The sequence below is a fragment of the Sceloporus occidentalis genome, unplaced genomic scaffold (assembly GCF_023333645.1).
Source record: "Sceloporus occidentalis isolate IW3139 unplaced genomic scaffold, rSceOcc1.0.p SCAF_1, whole genome shotgun sequence".
Lineage (NCBI taxonomy): Eukaryota > Metazoa > Chordata > Lepidosauria > Squamata > Phrynosomatidae > Sceloporus > Sceloporus occidentalis.
The window spans coordinates 276,134,575-276,157,371 of record NW_028316981.1 but is presented as its reverse complement, the minus strand read 5'-3'; the positions used below and the strand labels follow the sequence as shown (position 1 = coordinate 276,157,371).

At 40.1% G+C, this 22,797-nt stretch overlaps 1 protein-coding gene across 1 annotated transcript in view; it reads right to left on the bottom strand.

Annotated features, from left to right (window-relative positions):
- The window catches only part of ARHGEF28 (Rho guanine nucleotide exchange factor 28), a 207,083-nt gene that overhangs the window by 164,393 nt on the left and 19,893 nt on the right, over positions 1 to 22,797 (bottom strand). The gene's annotated exons all lie outside the window — the stretch shown is intronic.

Genomic DNA, 22,797 nt, shown 5'->3' with positions numbered 1-22,797 from the left:
GTGGTCTCTTCCAATTCTACGATTATATGATTCTATGATACACACAGAGAGGCTTTATCCAGAAATAATTCAGTTTGATACCACTAACTGCCATGGTTCAATACTATGGAATCCTGGGAAATGTAGTTTGTTGTGTCACCAGACCTCTCTGACAGAGAAGGTTAAAATGTTTCACAAAACTACAGTTCCCAGAATCCCACAGCATTGAGCCATGGCAGTAAAAGGAGTGTCAAAATTGATGCAGATGAGAGAGAGAGAGAGAGAGAGAGAGAGACTTTTTGACACCCTTTGAAAGGACAGTTCTAGTTGGATCTCTACTTTGAAGTGCTCCACTTTCCTTGAAAGCATTGTAGGGTGTTCCAAACCCCGCAGCACCCTGCTCCTGGACTAGATTTTATCACTCAAACTTCTTGAATTATGTCATAACAGAACTTTCATTGATCACATTTCGTTTTGATATCCATTTGCTGAGGCAAAACAGTAGGCTGCATCTCTATCTTTAAAAGGCAACAGGAAACATATCAAGAGAACTGAACCCACTGACACTGCTAGCCTGACACCATGTACTGTATACAGCAAGGGATATGATGCACCATGTCATGCTGTTCCAACTCTACAGTAGGATCCCTTTACAGAGAGCCAACCAAAATGTCACAAAATACCAAAAAAAGGCCTTCTTCAGCTCAGGCTAGAGACAGAACACAGTGGAGAAGGGAGGGGGGAAATGCTAGAATAATATTAAAAACATGCAGTCTAAGTTGTAACAATATTAAGATTAGCGCTGGTGGAGTTCAGCAAACTTAATTAGTTTAGCGTGTGCTAAATGCTCAGATTTCAGTTTGCACTGATGACTGCTGGGCAAAGAAACAATCATGGATGAACCCCTTTCTGATGAAATATAAAATCTGGCAGGTATTCAGATCTGTCTCCTGTACTAATGGGAACATATCTTGTTATACATATTATTAGTAGCAACTGAGTTCAATTTATACATGAAGTCCAAACTATCTCCTCCATCTGTCTCCTAAAATTTCAGTTAAAATTCAATCCCATCATTGCATGAAGAGTTCTCTGTTCTCTGCATCATGCTGCCCATGAAACTGAGTTTTGCACGGAGGGAGATTCAGAAAGTAAGCTCTCTGCTGTCACAAAATATATCTTCTTTAATTAAAACTTACTGAATTTATACAGATACGCAGCAGCCACCAACTGCACCTAAGAAGATGTAAGTTTATCAAAAATGTGGACAGAGATAGTGAAGTTCTATCACCAGCTCAGCAACATCCTGTTATCTCTCTCCTTTTCATTCACATTTAGGCCCCATTCAGACTCACCTATTTGCGCTGGATGGAACCGGGCAGAATCGGGTCCCCCCCTCCCAAATCCCTCCGGAAGCAAGTGCCCACTAAAAATTTACCTCAATCAGGGTAATTTAACCCTCAATGCCCTTGCAGCTCTTGTGGAGAGTTCACATTTGCAGGTACCGGTTTAAAATGAAGGCGCCTTTGCTGTCAATCAAATTCAGTTCCACTTTCAACAGGGTGACATTTCCTGCAGCCAGTGGGCAATCGAATGTGTGCTCCCCCCCCCTTTTTTTAAAAAAAAGAGGCGGGAGTGTGCGCATATTTTGTCAAATTTTAAAACCTCCAGGTATGTGTGTGTGTGTTGTGTGTATTTGGGTCACTACAGATTATTGATCTTCACCTGCCTCCACTTTTCAACCCCAAAATTCAATCTAATGCCATTTCTGCATCCTCCCTCCTTGCCACCCCAGAATGCCTCATACATATACAATAATAATATTAATAATAATAATTAATTCCTCACCCCAAATGTCATCTCTGCATCCTTTGCTTTCCATCAGATTGCCACCCCAGAATACACATATGTAGCAAAAGCATTCTGTATCACTTTGTCAAATTGAAAGAGAAACATTTGTAACATTCACATTGTAGCATTCACATATAAAAAATAATTTAGACAAAAAGCCTTTTGCAAAATGCTGGGAGCAAGGAAATGAAAGGGAAAGTCGCACAAGCAGACACACATTCTATCTATATATGTATCTACCTGTAGCAAAAAGCACGCTCATTGTCTGTTAAAAAAATAAATAAAAAGAGAAAAAGCTGCCTGTGAGAGTGGAGGCTTGCTCTGTTCCCTGCCCTCCCTCTGACCTACCCTGAATTGACCCTTTCTCCAGCTCCTTCTTCCTCCTCCTCCTGCTCCCGCATTACCCCGATTCTGCCCTTGGCACCTCCAGCTCCATCCGTCACCCCGATTGCCCTTGGCATCCATCCTCCGGCTCCTTCCTTCTCCTCCTCCATCACCCAATGCTTCCCTCCATGGCACCTTTCTTTCCCCCAGCTCCTGCCTTCTCCTCCTCCTTCCAAAGCTGTGCTCCATGGCCCCCTTCTTTCTCCCGGTTCCTACCTTCTCCTCCTCCTTCCGATGCTGCCCTCCATGGCACCCTTCTTTCCCCCAGCTTCATCCTCATCCTCATCCTCCTCTGTCACCCCGATGAAGGGGAGGCATGTTCTGCCCTCTGCCCTCCCTCTGACCTAAATCCCTCCCTTGAACTTGACCCGATCATGATCGGGGACAAGTTCATATTCGCCGAACCTGTTTTTTTCCCCAAAAGATACAGCTTTTACTCTACTTCCAAATGACCCGCGCTAAGGGGCATTTGCCCCTCAATGGGTGTACAAGCCTCAGATTCACTTGTGGGAGATTTGGGGCGAATATAAACTTCCCGTGCTTAATCTGGGTTCTGATCCAGGGTAAAAGATAGTCTGAATGGCCCCTTCATCTTTCAATAGGGATGCATCAAGATGCAGGTGAATTATCATAATGAAAGAAACTAAGCTCAGAAAATAATGAATGACAAAAACCCGATGAAGTGATACAACAGATAACAGATTATTACCACTCCCATTTTAAGCCTTTCTTATCCACCAAGGGAATTTAGGAAAGATAATAATGAGTTTGCTGGTGTATTTAATTTGACCTTTTCTAACTTGATTTCATTACTTTTCTTGCCCCAAACTGGTTATAGTTCAAGCTCAAAAGTAATAACATTATTTCATAACAAGAAGCATGCAGCCCTCCAGATGGTTTTGAACTGCAATTCCCAACCTTTGACCATGCTCCTCATGGGAGCCACAGTTCAACAACATCTGGATGAGTACAAAAATGCTCAGCCTGACAAGTTGCTATTTGGGGTACCGACATTGGTAGTGTTACTTTTGTGGCATAAAAGTAAGATTTACTTGTTATTCTTTTAATGAGGAACAATGGTGTATGAGTTACTTTCTAAAAGTAATTAGATATTTTTTAAAAAAAACTAAAGCTCCAAGATTCTGGCTATACTTTTGGTCAGGGATGTAGTTATGGGGGAGAGACAAAATGACAGCATTGCCCCTAAATCAGAATTCTGCCCCTCTCTTGTTTTGTGCCCTAGCTTTCCAAATTATATCTGGGGTGGTTAATTATGTCAAGCAAAGAAAGGGGGGATTCAACAACTTTGCAACAATTATTTTACATACTCCACATAACTCCATCTAAACTCACCACATCTTAATTTTAAAAGTTTAGATAAAGCATTCCTGTCTCCTTTCTTTAGACCTCTGTAGCCTAGCCCGAACATGAATGTTTATTTCATATTATGGACTGGGGGAGGGCATAATTGGAGGCATTCTCTGTATAAAGCCAGAAAAACCAAGACGGCTTCAAGATTTGTCCCAGATGTTATGGCTAAAATCATGCTATTACTGAAAGATTCCTGCATAATGAGAACAAACTTAGAAGTATAGAAGAACTGGCCTTGAACAAGTGACTCTTTTTATATATACCAAAACTGCAACTTGAGGTGGAAGGAAGGGAGAACAACTGGGTCTGCATGTTGTGTCCATCTTTTTCGTAATAATAATAATAATAATAATAATAATAATAATAATAATAATATGTTTTATTTATAGACCGCTATTCCGCGATGATCATAGCGGTGTACAGTAAAATCGTAATACAATACAAAATACAGTTAAAGGAGGGAGAAGTCTCGTCCTTCAGGCAGTCCAAGATGTTGCTGGGTCTGCCTGATGACTCCCTCTGAGGCCGAGATGACAGTTGAGGAGGGAGGGGCCTCTTCCTTCAGGCAGTCCCTGATGTTGCTGGGTCTGCCTGATGACTCCCTCTGAGGCCGAGATGACAGTTGAGGAGGGAGGGGCCTCTTCCTTCAGGCAGTCCCTGATGTTGCTGGGTCTGCCTGATGGCTCCCTCTGAGGCCGAGATGACAGTTGAGGAGGGAGGGGCCTCTTCCTTCAGGCAGTCCCTGATGTTGCTGGGTCTGCCTGATGGCTCCCTCTGAGGCCAAGATGACAGTTGAGGAGGGAGGGGCCTCTTCCTTCAGGCAGTCCCTGATGTTGCTGGGTCTGCCTGATGGCTCCCTCTGAGGCCGAGATGACAGTTGAGGAGGGAGGGGCCTCTTCCTTCAGGCAGTCCAAGATGTTGCTGAGTCTGCCTGATGACTCCCTCTGAGGCCGAGATGACAGTTGAGGAGGGAGGGGCCTCTTCCTTCAGGCAGTCCCTGAAGATGGGAAGCTGCCTTAAATAGTATTGGTTCATGTGGGTATCACTACTACGGGGGGCGGGGGGCATTTCTCCCCTTAAAATCCCTCCCCATGTGAAGTATTAATTTAGTTCACAAATTTCTAGCACTGCAGTAACTTAAAACGTCAGCTGAGCATTTAGAAATATAATTTAGGCATCCAAAGAAAAAGGACAAAGCAAGCATGGGAATGTGAACACAGCAAATAGGAAGAGTTCTACATGTGAACAATTTTTGATATCTCATTTCCTGCAATTCTAGAAATCAGGGGACTGAAGGAAAATTTCACCCGGGGGGCAGGGGGGGCAGACATCTTATTTGAGTGGATCAATTGCCTCACCTCACTGCTACAACCCTGTTGGCCCACCTATAACAGCACTGTATATGCTGACTGGCAACAGCCCTCAACATTAATCTTAAATAGTATGTTTGATTCTTTTAAATTGAGATGCTATAGTTAAATGGGGGGGGGGGTACTCTGAACCCAAAGCATGTGCTCTCCCACCCCTAAGGCTCCCAATATTAGATGAGGTTAATCATACTGAGCACAAACAGTGGCAGCACATGGACCAGGTGGGAGGGAAAGGGCCTACAATGGTACGTAGAGACCATCAGTGGGCCCAATCTTTCCATTTATAGTTTGCAAGACCAGTGGCCTTGATCTGGACCAAGAACATAATATGGTCAACAGGACGTGTTAACCTTTTCCCTCCTGCTCTAGTCCCAATCCGCTTCAAGTAGCCCTGGGGGCAAATCCTCCACTAAAGTGGATAGGTACAGATGTTGATTTTTAACCCTCAATTGAAATTGTTGCCATATGGACTTCCTGATCTCAGTTCGGTAATGCTAGTGGGATGGGGCGTTGTTAAGGCTTCCTAATTCCCCCACCCTCGTCCTAGTCATCATTAATTTCTGAATAAAAATGTTGATATTTTGGGTAAACAAGGCAATTAACATCAGGTGGTTTGGCGCAAAATCTGGTTCTTTCTCTCACATTACTTTAGACATTGGTTGCAAGGGGCACCTGCCTTCCCCTCCCCATCCATAAGTCAGAAAATAGTGCTCAAAAATTATCATCAGTAGGTGTGCTTCAAAGTGGAAGGACATCTCAAATGGAATGCTGCAGGATTCAGTCTTGTGGCTGAGGCTCTTTGGTATTTTTTTATCAATGATTTAGATCAGCGGCTTCCAACCTTTGGTCCTCCATTTGTTTGGGACTTCAGTTCCCAAAAGCCTGGCCAACAGCCAGGAATTATGCAAGCTGAAGTCAAAATCATCTGGAGAACCACTGATTAGATGATGGGGTACTGAGAATACTTATAAAATTTGCAGATGATATAAAACTGAGATGGGTGGCTAACATAGAAGATAGCAACAGAATTCAAAAGGATTACATAAACTAATAAACTTGTTTCCTATTGCTATCCACTTTACCAAACACTATTGTCTTTTCTAGTGAGTCATATCTTCTCATGATATGACCGAAGTATGGCAGTATTGGTTTGGTCATCTTGGCTTCTAGGGGGAATTGAAGCTTGATTCACTCTAGGACCCCTTAATTTGTCTTTTTAGCAATCTACTGTATCCATAGAACTCTTCTTCAACACCACATTTCAAACGAGGTATTTTTTTTTCCTATCAGCCATCTTCACTGTCCAGCTTTCACAACCATACATAGAAATGAGAAATATGACGGCATGGACACTCCTAACTTCAATGTATTCAGTGATCCTCCAAATCTAATCCTGCTTTATGTATGACATGTTCAGCATATAAGTTAAACAAATAGGGTGATAAAATGAAGCCTTTCCTGATCCCCTTTTCTGTTGGAAATCATTCTGTGTCTCTGCATTCTGTTCTAACAGTAGCCTCTTGTCCTGAATACAGGACAACCAATTGTTATTATTATTATTATTATTATTATTAAACTTTATTTCTATAGCACTGTAATTATACACAGCGCTGTACAAAGTCGGTAAAATTAAGGAGTAAATAAAAGCCTGCCCAAGGCGTACACTCTAAGATAATAACAATTAAATAGACGAATAGATAAAATTACCATGTAGGGGGGAAAAGACAATTGTTGTGGCACATCCATTTTTTTTAAGAGTGATCCATAGTTTTTCATGATCTTTACAATCAAAGGGTTTGCTATCATTTATAAAGCACAGGCTGATTTCCTTTTAAAATTCTTTGGTGCACTCCATTATCAAACATATGTTTGCAATATGATCCCTAATGCCTCTTTCTTTCCTGAACCTACTGGCATTCCTCACTCCATATATGGTAAAAGACTTTGTTATAGAATTTTGACCCGCACTTGGTTTGCATGGGAAAGTAATACAGTGGTCATGTGGTCATTACAATCCCTGGTGTCCCCTTTCTTGGGAACAGGAATATATATTGAGCATTTCTAATATATGGGTCATTGGTTTGTTTTCCATATTTGTTGACATATTTTAATTAGAACTAGAACAGACATTTTGCACTGGTCGGGCCTCATCTAGAGTACTCTCTTCAGTTCTATGCACCTCATTTTAATATAGACAAATTGAAGCAAGTTTAGAGAAGGCAAGAAGGATGACGAGACATATTGAGAACAAAACCTATGAGGAAAGGTTGGAGGAGCTGGCCATGTTCAGTTTGGTGAAGAGAAGACTAGGGGTGGCATGACTGCACTTCTTATAGACCTCTAGAATTGTCACAGAGAGGTGGGTGCAGGCGTATTCTCAGCTGCCCTAGATGGTAGGACCACAGGTCTAATGGTCTTAAATTACCAGAGGGTAGATTCAATTGAATATTAGAAGGAACCTCTTGACAGTAAGCGAGGTTCAGAATGGAATTGCCTAGAAAGGTGGGAGAGGTTTCCTTCTCAGGGCTTATTCAAGAAGAGGCTGGACAGCTACCTCCTGGAGATGCTTTAGCTGGAGGTCCTGCAATGAGCAGGGGGTTGGACCTGAAAGTTCATAGGGCCCCTTCCAATTCTATTTTTCTAAGTCCCTGAAGTGGACTTAGTACTTGATTAATCAAGTACTTTATTAATTAAAGTGACGCAGAATACAGTGTTTAAAAGCTTCCCATCTCAATATCTCTTTTATATTCCATTGATGATGGCATGTTACAACCCTTTCATATGGAGGGAATTTCTTCAAAGTCTTGAGGTCAGTTCATTTATACAGTATATATCAATGGTGAAAACCATGTAGACCTCCAGATGAAGTTTGATTGTAGCTCCCAGCATTCCTCAACTTGGCTATACTGGCTAAGGCCAATTGGGATTGCAGTCCAACAACATCTGAAAGGATGCAGATGTAAACTAACAAGCCAGACTATAAATAAGATAAGTAACTTCAAATGCAGGAACAAAGAGGACAATGGGCAACACAGCCAGAAGGAATGCTATTCATTTATGCATATATATTGTTAAAAAGCTATTTCTACTCCAAAACTCACCTAGGCCAGTTAAATTCCGAGGCCAGCTTGCAAAGTCAATTTTTAAAACATACAAAAATACACTAGGAACTACAAAAGAGCAGGATAGAAACATCAAGCCTACCAAGCAAGACAAAAACAGATAAAATTAAATTGAAGATTCTGGGATTTTTATTTTTTAAAAAAACAGTTTGCTTGGCTGTCAAAGTAGGCACTAGGTGAGCTTCCACAGCTGGAGCATTACCATGGAGAAGATCCTTTTCCCAGTATATTTTTCTCCCACTCTCTTTTCCAGTCCATTCATCGTACTTTAAGATGGAAAAACCTGCATAACCCACTACATTTGTTTTGCTTTTTCTGTTTCCTACATTTTTGGGTAACAACTAAACAACATAACAAAATAATATGGGTGCTACCAAACAGGCAGGAATTATTTAAAAGGGAAGCATGAAGGCAAACTGAGCCTCATCCTTTCTTCTCCTCTTTTTGTTCGTTGTGTTCATTATTTGTCCTGCTTTCCCCAGCTCTACACTTTGTCTTGATCTTATCACCATCAAGTTTCCAGCAGTCTCTTCAGTCATCATCTGGTATTTATTCTGCTTGGCTAGAGTGACACTGGATCAAGTACACTGGATTTCTGATCCATTTCTAATTTGAGATAATAAAAGATTCTCAACCCTTTTCCTGATACCTAATGCCTCCGTCATAATTAAATTATAATTAAATTTGAGCTTTGGGCAAAGTAATTTCAAAGACTCATTTAACTTGAGAACACCTTTTGAAGGTTAAATAGATCTCAGTATATATCTTACAAAGCTTATTGCTATCTTCCCACATATAAAAATCACAGATACATATTACTGTCATAAAGTCAATCCAGGTCTCTAAATTAAATGTTTGCAATGCCTCACCAGATGGAGATATACAAAGTTTGCTTTGGACAAAAATATTAACTGGATTTTCAAAATCAGCCAGGGAATAAAAGTGGACTTTCAGGTTCTAGACTTAAGTAGCAAGGCCATCAAAGCCTTTCAGTAATGCCTCACACTCCTCACAATCAGCATGTAGCAGCCTGTTTCCTGAACAGAGGCCTCTGAACTGTAGCAGACCAAAATTTAGTAAACATCACTATGGTAATGTAGTATTATTTTTTCCTTCTTAAATGGATCTACAGTGTTATAAAAAATAAGAGACGAGGCCTCTGCAAGAGCTACAAAGAACACAAACAAAATGGAACAAATCCAAATTACAATGGTTGAAACAGAGGAAAACTCGTGACTGATTTGTCACCCTGATTTTAATGGGGATTAAGTTTCCATAAGACTGCAGTCCTATGATCTCAAGGGAGCACATTTCATAGGTACTGACTGCATGAGTCCAGCCAGGCTTTGAATTGAGTGTAGGACCAGGACCTGAGGTCAGGGTTCGATTCCCCACTCAACCATGGAAACCTAATGGGTGACGTTGGTTGAGTCACACTCTCTCATCTCCAGAAAACCCTGTGATATGTTCCCCTTAGAGTCACCATATGTTGGAAACAACTTGAAAGCACACAACAACAACAAAAAATCTCTCCAACACAATTGATAAGATTGCTCTGTCTGGATCCAATCCTATGCTTTTAGTTTAAAACCAGGTAGACATACAGTGGACTCTTGTTATACGCTGGGGTTTGGTTCCAAGATCCCCCGTGGATAACAAAATCCGTGGATGCTCAAGTCCCATTAAATTTAATGACATAGCAAAATGGTCTCCCTTATTAAAAAATGGAAAATCAAGGTTTGATATTTGAAATTTATACTTTTTTTGAACATTTTCTAACAGTGGATGCTTGAATCCATGTATAAGAAATCCGTGTATAAGAAGGGCCGACTATATAAGAGCCACACCAAGACATCAGTGTGTTGTGGTGACTGGTATGCTTAAACTAATCCTCAGGTTCTAATGCCCATTCAGTCATGAATCTGACATGAGTTGGTCTTTGCCTTTTATCAAGTGTTGCCAATTTCTGGGGAGTTCCCCAGCATCTGGGGAATTTAATTAATTTCTTTCCAGGGATTTTGACTGAACACTAATAATAAATATTGGGGAATTCCAGGGATGTTGGATTTTGGTAAAACATTCCAGGGAATATCTTCAAGGCTTGTTGGCAACACTACTTTTTTCAGTTATTAAACTGCCCCACAAGTTTATTGTGATGATTGGAAAGGATTATTCATTATCCAAGGAGACTATCACACAGAGGACAGGATGTCCTTGTCTCATCCACGTCCCGTCCTTCCCGTGTGATTGCACGAAGATTATCACACAAAGTTGGCATTATCATATCCATGACATGTTCTTATCGTGCCATCACAATAAGATTTGCAGACAATGTTGTGCTTATCCCATCCTTCTCCAGTCCCTGAAGTGGTATGTCCCCGTCGGTTTGTGTTAAAAGAAGCTAGTGTTAATATACACTGATGGGGTCACTGATGGGATAAGCATGGATGCGATAATGATAGGGTAAAGACGGGAGCAATTCCTCCTTACCCCATGTGATAATCTCCATTGTATTGAGCTATCTGGACTAAAGTCAGAATATAAAAATAAGACAAAAGTCACTGAAGGCTGATGTTTACTGGAGTAGGTGAGAGAGAAGAAGGGTTCACCTAAGGCAGGACTTACAGGTGGAACCAACTCTATAAAGTTTATTACATTTGTTTTATCTAAATCCCTTTCTCCATTTGTCTAATTACACATGCTAATTGGGAAGGATATTGGAATTAATTGAGAAGCACTCCATCTGTCCAAACAATAGCCACAAAATACACTTTTAGAAAAATCGAATGAATGTATGAGCTTGTAAAAAAATGGACAGCTATTAACAAAGGCCAAGCACTTTTAAATTTGATTTATTTTAAACAGATAAAATCACTTGCTTAACTCAGTAAAATCTGTAGGATTCACACATGTAAGGGAGTGAAATAATGGGATTTTAGAGTGGGTCAGACTGTGCTCAGTGTAAATATATTGACTTCTCAAGGAACAGTTTAACAAGCCCAGCTGTTGCTGTGAGCAAGAACAAAAAAACCTTAACTACAAAAGACAAAAAAAAAAAAAGGAAAGGAGTGGCTCTTAAGTAACCCAAGTCACTTAACAACCCTGTTGCCTACACAATATCCCATACAATGAGAAGAATGCAAATGAATACATGGCCAATATACCATTATTAGTCTATAAGTGTTGGGTCTGAAAATTAGAGTTCAGTGAATGTTTACTTATGTTTTAACTAAATCGTGGGACTAGTAATGTGAATAAAATGTAACTAGATACTGCACTGAAACAGCTATCATGATTACCACAACCTACAGAGAGAGAAAAATTATTGATTTGAACCAAGACAAGCATATCAGCATGGTGTAATGGTGTGAGCATTGGACTAGGACTCTTGAGACTAGATTTTGAATCCCTGTTCAGCCATGGAAGCCCACTGGGTGACCTTGGGCAAGTTACATACTCTCAGCCTCAAGGGAAGGCAAAGGCAAACCCCCTCTGAACTAATCTTGTTAAGAAAATCCCTCCTTAGCATCACTATGAATCAGAAACAACTTGAAGGCACACAACAACAAAATCTATCAGAAAGAGAGGGCTAGACCGCTCAACACTCCATAGAGACAGTAACTTGAAAAAAGTAAAGATGGTTCAAAGTCCTGTAACTTTTAAATAATAATACATTTCAGCATGAGCTTTCATAAGAAAAGTCTCCTTTGCAGGTAGACAGTCTCAAGCATGGCTGACACATATGTAAAGGGCACAGAGAACACTAGAATATTATAACACTGCTGGATAGGAGTAAGATATCTCAGAGTTAGCCAAGTTACTTTTTTGGACTACAGCTTCCAATCACCCAGCCAGGATGTCCAGTATGGTGGAGGCCATACTAGGTGTGGGTTTCTGAAAACTCTAGTCCAAAAAAAAAAAACCCTTTTCTAAGTTCTAAGAAATCCTAGCAATGGAATAAGCCCATGAGGAAAATATAAGGAAATTGCTCTCTCCTTGCTTTGTTCTCCAGAACTGAGCCAACTAATTTTACAATCTGAAAATAAGAGTAAGAACAAGAACAAATTAGGAGAATAATCGTATGCAGAAGAGGCAGGCCAGAATATGTAATGATTTCCAATTGGCAAAGGGGGAGGTGGGTCAGACAACTCTGCAGTTTATCACCCTATCACTTTAATTTATATGCAGTCATGTTGTTATTGTTATTGTTATTGTTATTTATATCCCATCTTTTCCCCAAAACTGGGACTCAGAGCAGCATGTGGAAAGTGGGTTTAGAAGAAAGAGATGTGAAAAAGGGGGGGGAGCATAAATAATCCAAAATATGGCATTAGTTAATTGGCATTAGTTGAAGAAAATAGCAAAGATCTGGAGGTAATTTATGAGGAAAGATGTGCAAGTACAAAAGCAGGGTTACAAATGAATATTAAGAAAACAAAAATAATGACCCCAGTTGATTTACATAACTTACAAGGGAATGATGTAGACACAAAAATAATTAAACATTTTCTATACCTTAGCTCAATTAAAATGGAATTTGTAGCCAAGAAAACAGAGAGCTAGTGTGGTATCATGGTTTGAGCAATAGACTGTGATCCTGGAGATCAGGATTCGATTCCCCAGTTGGCATGGAAACCCATTGGGTGAATTCTGGGTGACATTGGGTAGATGACACACTCAGCCCCAGAAAACCCGATAACAGATTCACTTTACAATCGCCATAAGTTGAAAACTACTTGAAGACACACAACAATAAGCCAACAAGTCAAGTCAATCATTTCCTGGCACACTACACACATTTCAGCACTATCTATGCCCCATCATTATGAGGATGCCCTTGACTAGTTCATCACATCTCCCCTCTGGTTCTCACACTACATTCCAATACTCATTCATTTGGTTATCTACTCTCCTTTGCTTTAGGCAACATCCTTCCTCCTGCCTTTGTCGCCAGTAACTATCCTTAAAACTGAACTTACCACCTCACCTCCATACCCATAAGGTTTTTAATTTCAATTGAAATTTCACACACAACAGCTTCTATAGGTCTGTCTCCACTCCACCTCATGCATCTAAGGAAGTAGACTCAAGTCTATGAAAGTTCATGCTACCAGCATCCTTCTTTCAGTTAGTCTCAAAGAAGCTACAAGATCCCTTTGTACACTGAATAACAAATCAAGAAATCATAAGATGGCTAAGACTTAGAAGGGCAGCTATGAAGGAACTACGTAAGATCCTCACATGCAAAGATATATAATTAGATATCAAAGTCAGAATAATCCATGCCATAAAATTTCCAATTCCTATGTATGTGTGTGAAAGCTGGACTGTGAAGAAAGCTGATAAGAAGCAAACTGATGCACTCAAAATGTGATAGCAGAACAGAGTTCTGCTGATACCACGGACTGCCAAAATGACCAATAAATAGGTGTAAGAGAAAATCAAGCCTAAAACTTCACTAGAGGACAAAATGAATAAAAAGAGTCTGTTGTACTTTGGCTGCTATACACCAGTGATGGCGAACCTTTTCGGGCCGCCAGGCCAGGGGCGGAGTTTCCACCCCCGTGGGTGGGGCTGCATGCCAGAGACAGGGCTTCCACCCTCTGTGGTGCGGGGCTTCCATCCTCTGGGGGTGGGGCCTCTGGGGCAGGGCTTTCCCCACGCCCTTTCCTGGCCTCCAGCTGTCTTTCAAAGATAGCTAGAAGTCCGGGGAATTGGGGGAGGGTGACAGGCGCGTGCCTGCCCCTCCTCCGCTTCCCTTGGCCTCCAGCTGTCTCTCAGAGACAGCTGGGGACCAGGAAGGGCCCGTGGGGGGGAGGAGGAGGCCCGCGACCCCTGCTCCCCTGAGGGGCTTTGTCAGACCTGAGGTGTCCTCCGAAGAACACCTCAGGTCTTGCGAAGCCCCGAGGGGAGGAGGAGGAGGCGTCCGCCCACCCTCTCCTCCTCGGCCTCCCTTTCCTTGGAGCGAACGGGCTCCAAGAGACCTGTTCGCTCTGAGGAAAGAGAAGCCGAGGAGAAGGGGACTGGGCACGCATCCAGGGGGCCTGTTCAGGCAAAGGGAAGGAAAGCCAAAGGGAAGGGCCTGGGACAAGTACCCAGGCCCTTCCCTTCGCCTTCCTTACAGCCCCAGATCTCTCTTTTTGGAGGGAGGTCTGGGGCTGGAAGGGCCGCGAGCGAGCCCAGGACGTGGCATGCTGCCGTCCTGGGCTCTTTCACAGCCCTTCCAGCCCCAGACCTCTCTCTTCGGAGGGAGGTCTGGGGCTGGAAGGGCCGCTATCGAGCCCAGGACATGGCACACCACCGGGAGAAGGCTGGGAGAAGGAGCCAGACACGCACGCCTCTGGCTCCTTCCCTCCAGTGCCATTTTCTGCCTTCCCGCTGTCTCCGAGAGAAAGCGGGAGGTCCGAAAATGGCGGGGAGAAGGAGGAACGGGCACGCACGTGCCTGTTTTTGCTTCCCCCAGTCCCTGTGCCCGGCGAAATGGCCCAGAGTGGCACTTCTGGCACGCATGCCATAGGTTCACCATCACGACTATACACGTTGGATGCAATACACAGAAGAGTTATATAAAAGGGATAACACATCGTATGAAGAGCCATATGAAGAGGAATCTCAAATTCTAAAAAGCAAGGTGGAAACTGAAATAAAAGAAACGGCAAAAAAAAAATGTCTCCAGGAACAAATGATATTCCAATCAAACTGTTGCAATCCACATTGATAGAGTCAACTATACTGCTGACCAAGATATGTCAACAGATATGGAAAACAAAACACTGTTCAACAAATTGGAAGTGATCAATATATATCTCCATCCACAAAAAAAGGAGACACAAGAGACTGCAGCAACTACAGGACCACACCACTGATCTCCCCCGCAAGCAAAAGCATGTGCAAAAATTCTGCAACATAGGTTCCAATCAGACATGGAAAAAGAGATCCCAGAGGTCTAAACAGGGTTCAGGAAAGGAAAAGGCATTAGGAACCACATCACAAACATACAATGGCTAATGGAGCGCACCAAAGAATTCCAAAAGAAAACCAGCATGTGCTTTATAGACTATAGCAAAGCCTTTGACTGCATAGATCATGAAAAGCTATGGAGTGGCCTTAATTTTTTTTTCATTTATTTATTTACTTACTTATTTATATTTAATTGATAAAAGACAAACATTATACAGCTAACTTCCTAACATAAAGTCCAGCTTAACACGTCTACTAAACACACCTACATACATATATACATATTTACATACAAACATAAAAAAGATACATTGGCGGGGTACAGACCGCCGCTTTGCGGCGGTCTGCCGCCGCCGCCAGAAGGTCCGCGGGGGAGCCGGAGCCTTCAGACGGCCCGACTCCCGCGCGGACCGAAAAAAGAAGCTCCAAAATGGAGCTTCTTTTTGCGTCGCGTTTGCGACGTAGCGAGGCGCCAGGGGCGCGCTCGCTACGTCAGCAGCGGCGCGACGCGTCTGGACGCTGTGCGTCCGATACGTAAAGATGGCGGCGCCCATGTAGAAGGGGCGCCGCCATCTTGTACGGACGGAGTCCGTACTAGGCCATGGGGCGTCTAAAAGAGACGCCCCTTTTTTAAAATGGGACGTCCGGAGGACGTCCCAAATGGCAATGTAGAAAGCCCCTATGTCTTTTTCATAGTATGCTTTTTGAATCTTCCCTTATCAAGTGTATTCACCTTGTCTTATTTTATTAGTTGTTTCCCTTTATAAATTCTTCTATTCCAAAACTCTAGTTCCCATATTTTATCTTTTTACAACTTTTTATATAAAGTTGTTTCCATTTTACTTATTATCATTATTGTTGTTTTCTTTATTTTCTTCTCTCTATTCTATTCCCAATCCTATATTTTATACTCTTTTCTAGAAGATTAGTAGAATATAGAGGAGTATATTTATTTTTCTAAACATCAACAAAATAGATCAAAAATTAAATCATTTTAGGTTCTCTAATGTAAAGTCGAAGGCTTTCATGGCCAGCATCCATAGTTTTTTGTGGGTTTTTCGGGCTCCATAGTCAGACATGGCCACATAGCCCGAAAAACTCACAAAGAACTATTTTAGGCTCTATTCTTTCATCCTTTAATCAAAATTCCATCCTTTTAAAATACTGTAAACCTTAAGACAGTTCCAATCTTCTACAGTTGATTTTCTGTTTATATCTTTCATAATGGAGGTTAATATGTCCAAATCCATTGCTTCTCTCAACTTTACAAACCATTCTTCTTCTAGAGGTACATTTTCTTGTTTCCAATATTTTGCATATAATATCCTTGCTGAGCTAACCATATATAATATGCTACGTGCTTCTTTTTTATCAATTCTTAGCTTATGTATCATATTCAGCAAGAATATCAGAGGGTCTACTGGAGTTTTAATTCTTAATATTTCTTCCATCAAACTTTGTATTCTTTTCCAATATCTTTTAGCTTTTGGATATTTCCACCATTGATGAAAAAATGACCCTTCTGGTTTGTGACATTTCCAGCATTTTATGTCACCTGTGTTATATCTCACATTCAATTTACACAGTGTCATATAACACCTATACATCATTTTAAGCAATTTTTCTTTATATTCTTGACTTAACGTAAATTTATTTGTAATTTTCCAAGACTTTCCCCATATTTCTAATTCTATAGGTTTCGCTATATCCTGTGCCCATTTCACCATAACATATTTCACATTCTCATTTTCCATATTTTTAGTTTTTAGTATTTTATAATATTTAGATATATGCTTCTTCCCTTTATCTGTGAATATTTTATCCAATTTGTTCTTTTCTCTTGTGAATCCTACTGGTCTTCTATCTTTTTTGAATTGTTCGAATAGTTGATTATATGTAAACAATTGAATATTTATTCTTTCATTTTTTAATTGTTCTTGAGTCTTAATAGTGTAGTTTTTTTCTTTCTCTTGGCGTGTTAAGTCTTTATATTTTATCCATTGTTCTTCTTTTTCTTTTGATCTATATTGAAACGCCTCTGGTGGAGAGACCCTCATTGGTATTTCTTTATAAAAATGTTTTTTAAATTTTAACCAGAATTTTAAAAGAGATCTTCTGATAAAATGATGTTGGAAGTCTTTATTATGTTTAGTTTGATCGTACCATAAGAACGCATGATATCCAAATCTCATATTACTACTTTCTAGTGTGAGTACTCTTCTGTTATCCAAGTTTACCCATTCCTCTATCCATGGTAAACATGAGGCGTAATAGTACAACTTAAGATTGGGTAACGCAAATCCTCCTTTTTCCTTATCTTCAGTTAACAGTTTCCATTTGATTCTTGCTCTTTTTCCGTCCCATATGAAATTAGTTAAGTCCTTTTGCCACTTATCAAATATTTTGTCATCTGATATTACTGGAAAGTTCTGAAACATATACATTAATTTTGGTAGTACATGCATTTGAATAATTGCCATTCTTCCTGATAATGATATATTTAATTTTGTCCATTTAATTAAATCTTTCTTTATTTCTTTCCAAATTGTATTATAATTGTTTGGGAACATATCAATTTTTTTTGTTAAATATATTCCAAGACACTTTGCTTTAGTCACTAATTTGAACCCTGATTTCTCACTTAATTCCTTATCTTCTTCCTTATTTTGGTTTTTAGTAAGGATTACTGTTTTGTTTTGATTAACTTTGAATCCTGATATTTTTCCATAGTTTTCTAAAGTTGTCTTCAGATGTTCAATACTTGCGATCAGTTCTTCTAAAAAGGAAATTATATCTTCCGCGAATGCTTTGATTTTAAATGTTTGATCTTTAACTGTTACTCCTTTTATTTCAGGGTTACCTCGTATTCCATTATTTAATATTTCTAATATAATGACAAAAAGTAATGGGGACTTGGGGGCATCGCTGTCTTGTGCCTTTTTTTATCTCAAAAAATCGAGATCTTTCATTATTTGTCATTAATTGTGCTCTTTGTTCTTTATAGATGTTTTCTATCCAATTACTAAAATTTAGCCCCATTTCCATTCTTTTAATCACCTCATATAGAAATGTCCATTTCACCCTGTTGAATGCTTTTTCTGCATCTAATAGAACCATTGCAAGTTTTCTTTCACTGTGGCATTCAAAGTGTTCTATTATATTTATTACTGTTCGTAAGTTGTCTTTAATTTGACAATTAGGTATGAATCCATTTTGATCATTATGAATAATTTGTTATGGTATTTTCTTTAATCTGGCTGCTATGATCGCTGTAAATATCTTATAATCTGTATTTATTAAAGAGATGGGTCTGTAACTTCTGATATCTAATTTGTCCTTCCCCTCTTTGGGAATTAATGTTATGAAGACATCTTTCCATGAATCAGGTAATCCATTATTTTTAATATCATTTAACACATTAGTTATTGGTTCTACTATCACTTCTTGCATTTTCTTATAGTAATTCGATGGTAGACCATCAGGTCCAGATGTTTTTCCTGCTTTCATGTGGCAACACATCTGATAGTCCTGATGAGTAATATGTTCTCAGGACAAGAGGCTACTGTCAGAACAGAACACGGAGAAACAGAATAGTTCCCAATTAGTAAAAGGGTCAGCCAAGACTGCATCTTATCACTCTACTTATTCATCTTATATGCAGAACATATTGTAAGGAAAGCAGGCTTGGACACAGAAGAAAGAGAAGTGAAAATAGGAGGAAGGAACATCAACAGTCTGAGATATGCTGACGACACCATAATAATAGCAGAAAACCTCACAGATCTCGAACAACTACTAAGGAAGATCAAAGAAGAAAGTGCAAAGGCAGGGTTACTGTTGAATATAAAGAAAACAAAAATAATGACCACTGAGTACTTACATAAATTCAAACCAGCCAAAGAGGAAATAGAAATAGTAAAAGAGTTCTCATATTTGGGATCAAATATTGATAGAAATGGGAACTGCAGCCAGGAAATCAGAAGAAGATTAAGAATGGGGAGGGCAGCTATGAAAGAACTAAAAAAGATCCTAAAATGCAAAGATATACAATTCAGCAAAAAAGTTAGAATCATACAAGCCACTGTAGTCCCCATCACAATGTATGGATGTGAGAGCTGGACAGTTAAAAAAGAAGACAGGAAGAAAATACATTCATTCGAGATGTGGTGCTGGAAAATAGTGCTGAGGATCCCACAAATGGCCAAAAAGACAAACAAAGGGATCCTAGAGCAGATTAAGCCAGAAATTTCCCTGGAAGCCAGAATGACAAAGCTTAGGCTGGCTTATTGTGGACACCTCATGAGAAGACATGAATCAGTGGAAAAAAACAATAATGCTGGGAAAGGTGGAGAGAAGTAGAAAGAGAAGAAGGCTGCATGCTAGATGGATGGACTCTGTAAAAGAGATTGTGAGTATGAGTTGGAAGGAGTTAGACAGAGCAGTAGATGACAGGTCTTGGAGATGTCTCATCAGCAGAGTCGCCATGGGTCACGATTGATGCGAAGGCAGTTAACAACAACAAAAATCATACTTTGGAGATAAAATGAGATGACATGACTCACTGGAAAAGACTATAATGCTGGGTAAAATTAAAGGCATTAAGGAAGATGGCATTACAGGTGGATTGGTTGATTCAATGGAAGCAATAACCCTGAATTTTGAACAGGGCTATTAACATCAGATTCTCAAAGGTCTTGTTCAGAAGGCAAACATAAATCAAAGCCACAGCAAATAACAGCAACTGGAGATTGGTGACTATTATTAGTGGGGCAGTCTGGGTTTTTGACTGAACTTTAAAGGAGCTATCAAGGTGCTAAACCATTAGTTCCAAGTTGGATAACACCTTTAAAATCCAGGCTAAATACCACTTCACTGCCACTGGTGATGCAGCAGATCATTATATAGGTTGTGCCACTGAAGGCTAAGAATAGGGATTCTCTATTTGAATGCTCCCACAGGCAATCATGTCCTGACTCCTACAAAACCAGAATCAGCAAGTTAACCTTCTAATTCCATATGCACCTTCTCATTACCTTCTCATAACCTTCTCATGCCATGAAAATGTTGCCACTGAACAAAAGCTATACCATAAGCCTGTTCAGCTCATTTATTTTTGCTTTTAATGTGTGAAGTCCTACACAAATTGTTTTTTGAAATAATCAGATCTCTTTTCTTTCCTGCAGTGTTATGCCTACACTGATTGCTAACCATGAGCCTGTACTGACCGGCACTTTGTGCCGGCCTGCAGGCAAACTTAAGGTTTCGCTAGGGCTGAGCATTCACACGCTCAAAGCCCTTGTTTCTCCACTGGGGCACCATTATGGCACACACTCATCCAGATGGTGCACACCATGATGACGTCCCTCAAGCGCAGCACCCAAATGCCGCTGGGTGGAAGGGGTGTCATGATGCCATGCCACAGCGCTTATGACACCCCTTCCAGGAAGCTGCCCAGAGCAGCTTCTTTTGGGGTGCGAATCGGTGCCGCAGTGTGCACTTTTCTTTCCTTGAATTGATGCAGAAGGGCACTCTTAAAATAGTATGAATATAAAATGGAACATAAAAGACAACTACATAATGCATCAATAGGCTATAATAAACTTTACTTTTACAGTTAAGCCCATCCTCTGCCAGTTTTTGTAAAATGTTGCCTGAGGACGAGATGTCAAGATCTCAAAAGCTTTGCATCTTTTTGACTGGTTTAATAAAGGCATTACCACAATATGATTTTGGTATAGTTCTCTGTGTTTGTTAAATCAATAGTTTAAAAATACTGCTGCTTTGCAGTAACAAATGTAGCACTGTTCAACAAATTCTACAGAAGCTAGAACAGAGAATTTAAATGATGGGTTTAAGAAAGAAGTTTGACAACTTATGACTGAACAATAAAACAGTTAATATTCCAATTCATCTTGAAACAATTTACAGTCAACCAGAGCCAATAAGGAAAGAGAGTTTATCTGCAAAATACAAAGGGAACAAATGAATTTTACAATGACTGTATAGAATTTGATAATGAACATAAAAGATTACACATAACGAGACACAGTTAACTAAATGCAGCCCTTTGTCATTGTAGGCTAAATGTATATTGACATTTGATAAAACAAACGTCTTACATGAGCTCACACATTTCTCACTGCCTGAAAAACCTGCCCCACTCTAATCAAGGGTACACAACAGTCCAGCAAGCTAAAGCGCCAAACCTGATCTTAGTCCAGGGCTCCTTAAGCTTTTGCTATTCACATTTCTTTCACTGTACTAGAAGAGCTCTCCAGTGTGGCAAGACCTGCCCCACGTGGAGCTTGGAAATGCTACTTTTTTGGATTAGAACTCTCAAAATTACCCAGCCAGCATGCAGGGACGTAGCTGGGGGGGTCCTTGGGGTCCGGACCCCACCTTCCGTTAGATAAAATGAATGGTGTGTGCCGCTGCACCGCCACACCCAAGCCCCATTATAATGGTAGCACGTAGTCTGGACCCCCCCCCCTTCCCAAAATCCTGGCTACATCCCTGCAGCATGTATGCTCCAGTTCCATTCAAGTCTAAACAGCACTGTAAATATACTACCAATGCTATCAACTGAGCTTAAGTTATTAACAATCTAACATTAGGAGATGGAGGAGGATGGGTAGGGTAAAGTTTACTATTATACCATGTGAACACTTAATAAAAATATTTTTAAAAAAACAAGAGTCCCGCGGCATGTTAAATTCTAAGTTGTTAGACCTATGCTTTCCTGAACTCTCTTTCCATCTGATACTGCAAGAAATTAACATGCCTACCCCACAGGAAAATATAAACATGCTGATTATAGTTATAACAGTAAGAACTGGTAATGCTGTTAGCTATTTGTTGCCTTTATTTAAAATGCTTCCTTCCCATATTATTCATCTCAAAGCAAATTTATTAATCTCCCCCTGATACCTATCAGTTACAGATACCCAGTAACTCCCTTTGAACTTTGAAAAAATGAAATTTAAGGCTGAAACTGATTCAAACTTTCACACTTTACATTCAGTGCAATCAAATTCAAACCCTGTCATCCAAACTCTAGCAGCTTTATTTCACTTCCCTCTTTTTTAGTTTTCAGAAAGATATGTTTATTGACTTGCTTGACATAGAATAATATCTAGTTCAATTTCTGTTGGGTTCAACATATCAAACTAACTAAGGTGCTTTACTATCCCTCTCTTTGCAAAAACAAAACTGAAGCTACAGGGGGATCTCTTTTTTAAAAAATTTCTCTATGGATTCTATGACATTTTTTTTAAAAAGGGACTGAAACTCAAGTAGAAGATCATTTTCATCATCTCCACCTTAGACAAATATCACAACTCTTTGAAGTCTTGAAAACCCAAATGTATAGAATTTCAGCCAAACACAGTAAGCTAGAAATCTATTCAAGGAAAATGAACAAAAGAACCACTTTCAGTGCCTGATTTAAATACAGGCTTGATTGTGTCTCCCATGAAAGGTAGACTAATAAGGGAGGAACTTCTCTAATGGAAGAAACTCCCAAGTGGTTTATATTCTGCATTACAAACCAATTATGGGCCAGCTCTGAAATGAAATGAGAGGCTCCCATACCATGTACTAGCATGTTAGACTACAACCCTCATAACCCTAGCCATAACTCTAGCCAGTACAACCATTGGTGCAGTTTGTAGTCCAACACATCTGAAAGGTACCAGAATAGGGAAACACTGATATACCATGTGGCATACAGAGATGAAGCAAAAAGTCCTTTCACAAGAGAA